Source organism: Nomascus leucogenys, chromosome 7b (assembly GCF_006542625.1).
Source record: "Nomascus leucogenys isolate Asia chromosome 7b, Asia_NLE_v1, whole genome shotgun sequence".
NCBI classification, from domain to species: domain Eukaryota; kingdom Metazoa; phylum Chordata; class Mammalia; order Primates; family Hylobatidae; genus Nomascus; species Nomascus leucogenys.
The window spans coordinates 74,101,588-74,107,333 of NC_044387.1; positions in this window are offsets into that span (position 1 = coordinate 74,101,588).

The window sequence follows — 5,746 nt, forward strand, 5'->3', positions numbered from 1 at the left end:
GATCTATCAGTATAAAATTTCAGCCTGAACCAATCTTTAACATAAAGGGAAAATAATTTCGAAGGAGGGTGGGGTAGGTCATTCCTTCAAATGTATTGGGCAAACTCAGAACTGGCCTCCACCTTGCAGAGAGAAAACCCTGGATTGCTGTGCAGTAACGCGCTGTCACCCTCTAGTCTAGATACTTATTTCCTCACGCACAGATGATTGCCCAAGTCTCTTAACCAATTCACCAAACTTCCAGCTTCAGCTCTCCAAGTCATCTACCACACAATTTCCAGTTTGATGTGCTCACAGAGGACGTGCGGCCCTAGGGAGGGGACAAGGGCCGCAGGCAGCTCACACTGGAATCTAAGTCCCCAGATCCTCAGTCAGCGTCCTTTCTCCTACATGTTGCCCTTCTCACTACTTTCTGGGAGTTCCGACGTCTCAGCAGGGCTGCTGGGCGATGCCGTAGCCTTTCTCTGCAGCCCTCCGGCAGCAGCCGCCAGGACCACTGCGTGAGGTTCACACACCCGCTGACTGTGATTCTGCCCCCTTGGCTCTGGCGGCCCGGAGTCCTCGCGCCTCTGAGAGCTGCATTGGCTCGTCTGGGCTGCGTCCTGCTGTTTCCGCGAAGCTACTGTTGGCAGCTGACTTGCTTCAGGTTGTGTTCTCCACGGCCCGGCCCGTTTGCCTCCTGCCTGGTTTCTCTTCCCGAGCTGATAGACCCTGCTTTCTGTGTGTCTGCCACGGCCAGCCAGGGTGTGAGGATTGTGATTCGCATGGAACTAATTTTCTTTGCTGGTGGAGGCCCCCTCTGATCATGTTCTGCAGCTTCTTTCCTGAGGGAAGGGTAGAGGGAGGTCTGCGCTCACACTGATGTGGAGTCAACTGTCAGGTTCTGTACGCTGTGAGGGTCCTCTTCAACCATCCAGCAGGCATTCCTCTCAAACCATTTAGGGTGGACTTTTGTTCTCTTCTTCAGACACACACACACACACACACACACACACACACACACACACACGCTGAATTTAGTCTGTCGTTGGCTCAAGATGTCTTGGTTAGTAGCACACAAGCACACACTCTGGAGCCAGACTGCCAGGTTTGAATCCTGGCTCCTCTGCTTAGATCTGTGACCTTGGGAAGTTACTTAACCTCTGCCTATGTAAATGTTTGCTCCTATTATTGATTAGTCCTTGAAGAGAAAGGGAGATTTTAGAAGGATAGACAGATCAGGCCTTACCTAAGGTGCTCCTTTTTCAATTGGTGGTCTGTTTTATTTTGTAATTGGAGGAAAAATAAGGAAGCCCTATCTTGGCTTGGGAGCCTGAAATTTCAACATGTGTCTAAATGGAAGAACTGAAATGGGGTCATTTTCACAATATGAGGGCATTAGTTTCATGTTGGCCTGGCATTAAAGTTGACTTGGTGGATGCATTTAGTGGGCCATCACCTGAGCTCTTCTGACAGGCCCATCCAAACTCATAGGGTTTGCTTTCTTCTGGTTCTCACTGTGTTTTTGTTTTTCTTTTCTTTTCTTTTTTCTTTTCCTTTTCTTTTCTTTTTCTTTTTCTTTCTTTCTTTCGCTCTTGTTGCCCAGGCTGGAGCTCAATGGCGTGATCTCAGCTCACTGCAACTTCCACCTCCTGGGTTCAAGTGATTCTCCTGCCTCAGCTTCCCAAGTAGGTGGGATTACAGGCGCCCGCCACCACACCCAGCTAACTTTTGTATATTTAGTAGAGACGGGGTTTCACCATGTTGACCAGCCTGGTCTTGAACTTCTGACCTCAGGTGATCCACATGCCTCCGCCTCCCAAAGTGCTGGGATTAGAGTCTTGAGCCACTGCGCCCGGCCTGTGTTTCTTAATATAGGAAATAACAACAAAACAACATTGCATAACACTTCCTATGTGCAGGGCACTCTTCTATAGCCTTACATATATTAACTTATTTTTCTGCCACAACTTGCGAGGCAGACTACTTCACAGTTGAGAAATGAAGGCACAGAGAGGTTAAGAAACTTGCTGAAGGCCCCACAGGACACCAGATTCTATCAGCTTAAACTTGGCCAAGTGGCCCTAGACTGGCAGGCTAGGTGTACAACAAAGGAAAGAACAGATCTTCCTTTATCACTCCTTTTTCCTAATATCTGCCTCCCACTGCTGACCTGGCAGCTTTTTATTTGAACTTTAAGTGCCAAACTTAACATGATTGTAATTTGAAAGCACGCAGATTCAGGAAGTTGTGGAGTTGCTTTACTTGGTGGATTTTGAAGCAGTAAGAAATGATTGATTAAAAAAGTTCAGGCTTCCTGCTGACAAGCTTACAGGTCGAGACAGAAATTCATTCAATGTTAGATATGGAAAGGACCTTAGAGGTGACATCATTTTTTGGCTTTATTTTACTAGGCAAGAAAAAAGGTCCATGCCTTGTTCAAGGTAGTGAAGCATATTTTCCAAAATTACAATTAAGATTGTTTAGATGGGTAAGTCAGATAAATGTTGCTGAAGTACTACAATTAGGGTTCTATCTAATTATGGAAATTAATGTATGATATTAGTTTGGGGAGTTCCTACAGCATCAAAGGTTCATATGACTTAATTCATATATCGAGGTTACCTCACCTAGACAGAAAGGTCCCATATCCACTACTGAGCATGACATCGTTTCTGGAACTATGAAACATGCAATAGGCTGGGTGCGGTGGCTCATGCCTGTAATCCCAGCACTTTGGGAGGCCGAGGTGGGCAGATCACAAGGTCAGGAGATCAAGACCATCCTGGCTAACACAGTGAAACCCCGTCTCTACTAAAAATACAAAAAATTAGTCAGGTGTGGTGGCAGGCGCCTGTAGTCCCAGCTACTCGGGAGGCTGAGGCAGGAGAACGGCGTGAACACGGGAGGTAGAGCTTGCAGTGAAATGAGATTACGCCATTGCGCTCCAGCCTGGGCAACAGAGCAAGACTCTGTCTCATAAAAAAAAAAAAAAAGAAACATGCAATAACGAGAAGTTGGTTATGTAGTATTGGCATCCTCTTAAAAACAGATTTTGTGGTGCCATAATGGCTTTTATTTAGTGTTTTCATTGTGCACATTTCTACTGATCACTGTTACACCAGTGGTCAGCACTGACCTCCCACTCACTCAAGGGTATAAAGGCAGTATTGCCCTGGTGGCTGAAAGCAAGGATTCCAGAGCTAGCCTGCCTGGGTCTGAATTTCAGTTCTGTACTTACTGGTTTATGACTTTGGGCAATTATACCTTACCTATGTGTGCTGTGGTCTGAATGTTTGTGTCTTCATAAAATTGATATGTGGAAACCTATTAATAATTCCCAAGGAGATGGAGGTAAGGCCTTTGCAAGATAATTAGGCATAAGAGCATAGTCCTCATGTATGGAATGAGTGCCCTTACGAAAGAGTCCCCAGAGAGCTGCCTTGCCTCTTCTACCATGTGAGGACACAATGAGTAGGTAGCAGCTACAAACCAGGAAATGGGCCCTCACCAGACACCGAATCTGCCTTGAGCTCAGAGTTCCCAGCCCCTAGTACTGTGAGAAATAAATTTCTGTTGTTTATAAGCTACCCAGTCTGTGGTATTTTGTTACAGCAGCTAGAATGGACGCAGACATTGTATCTCAATTTCCCCATCTGTGAAATAGGCATAATGATTGCATGGGGTTGTTGGAAGGATGAAATCATTTAATATACGCAAAGCACTTAGGAAAGGGCTGGGCACATCATAAGCACTACACGAAGGTTTCTATCGTTATTGCTAAAAGGAGAAGCTGAGTTACTGTGGAATCACTTCAGATTGTTAAATGATGATGGAGCTGACTAGGGGGCTAGGCCTTGTTTTATAGCTTAAGAGAGACCTTTAAAAATAGGGTCTTTCCAAGATCATCTACTAAGAAATTGACTCAATTTCCAGAATTAAATGCCAATATCCTAAAGTATACTTCTATATCTTTTCCAATAACAAGGAAATGAGAAAGAAAACAAGGAAAAGAAACATAAATTCGCCAGGTGCGGTGGCTCACGCCTGTAATCCCAGAACTTTGGGAGGCCGAGGCAGGTGGATCATGAGGTCAGGAGATCGAGACCATCCTGGCTAACACAGTGAAACCCCGTCTCTACTAAAAATGCAAAAAATTAGCCGGGCGTGGTGGCGGGCAACTGTAGTCCCAGCTACTCGGGAGGCTGAGGCAGGAGAATGGTGTGAACCCAGGAGGCGGAGCTTGCAGTGAGCAGAGATCATGCCACTGCACTCCAGCCTGGGCGACACAGCGAGGCTCTGTCATTAAAAAAAAAAAAAAGAAAAGAAAGAAACAAATTCTACTCCCTGGTCTGCATTTCAAATCCACAAGTAGAAGATTTCAATAATAAGTGCAAACCATTAAGTATATTAATGCAGTTATTATTTTAGAGGTTTACACAGATAACTTTCCCAATAGACTATAAGCTAGTATGTACAAAAGTATGTGGAGAAAAAAGGGGGAAAAAGTATGCAGAGGGACAAGAATTCTATGTTTTAAAGTGTGGAGACTCAAAAGAAAAATGACAGATTTTATTAGATTTTGTACTGCCCTTAATTTATCAACTGGAGATGATATTGGGTTTTTTTTTTTTTTGAGACGGAGTCTCGCTCTGTCACCCAGGCTGGAGTGCAGTGGTGTGATCTTGGCTCACTGCAAGCTCCGCCTCCCAGGTTCATGCCATTCTTCTGCCTCAGCCTCCCGAGTAGCTGGGACTACAGGCGCCTGCTACCACACCTGCTAATTTTTTGTATTTTTTTTTAGTAGAGACAGGGTTTCACCATGTTAGCCAGGATGGTCTCGATCTCTTGACCTTGTGATCCACCCGCCTTGGACTCCCAAAGTGCTGGGATTACAGGCATGAGGCACCGCGCCCGGCCTTGGGGGGTGGGTATGTTTTATAGCTGTATGTCACAATAGTAACTTACTTTTTTTGTGTGTGTGAGACGGAGTTTCGCTCTTGTTGCCCAGGCTGGAGTGCAGTGGCGTCATCTCGGTTGACGGCAACCTCCGCCTCCCGGATTCAAGCAATTCTCCTGCCTCAGCCTCCCAAGTAGCTGGGATTACGGGCATGCACCACCACGCCCGGTTAATTTTGTATTTTTAGTAGAGACAGGGTTTCTCCATGTTGGCCAGGCTGGTCTTGAACTCCCGACCTCAGGTGATCCACCCGCTTCAGCCTCTCAAAGTGCTGAGATTACAGGCGTTAGCCACTGCGCCCAGCCAGTAACTTAATGACTATAGCTGGGCCTTCATAGATTTTTCTACCTATGAGCATCCTAAAATAAGTAGAATTAAAACATTAAAAAAAAGGAAGTTTCAAAGTGTGTTCCTGCTTCTTTGTCTTTAGAGACAGTATGGCACAATGAAGTTGGAGGTCAATTTTAACTCTGGATTGGCTACCTACCCCTCTCAGTCTCAGTTTCTAACATGTAAAATAAGGACAGTAACATGATTCCTATCAGATTTTTGTGGGGTTTACATAAGACACGCATGCAAAGTAAGTGCTCAGTGACTGTTCTCCCTTTTCCTTACACATAAGAAAAACTTTTTTTTTGTTGTTTTGTTTTTTGTTTTTGAGACAGGGTCCCACTTTGTTGCCCAAGCTGGAGTGCAGTGGCAGCATTATTGCTCACTGCAGACTTGACCTCACAGGCTCAAGAGGGGCGAGGGTAGAAGTTTGGATTTCATTCTAATCGTATAGAAAACCACTGGAGGGTTGTATAC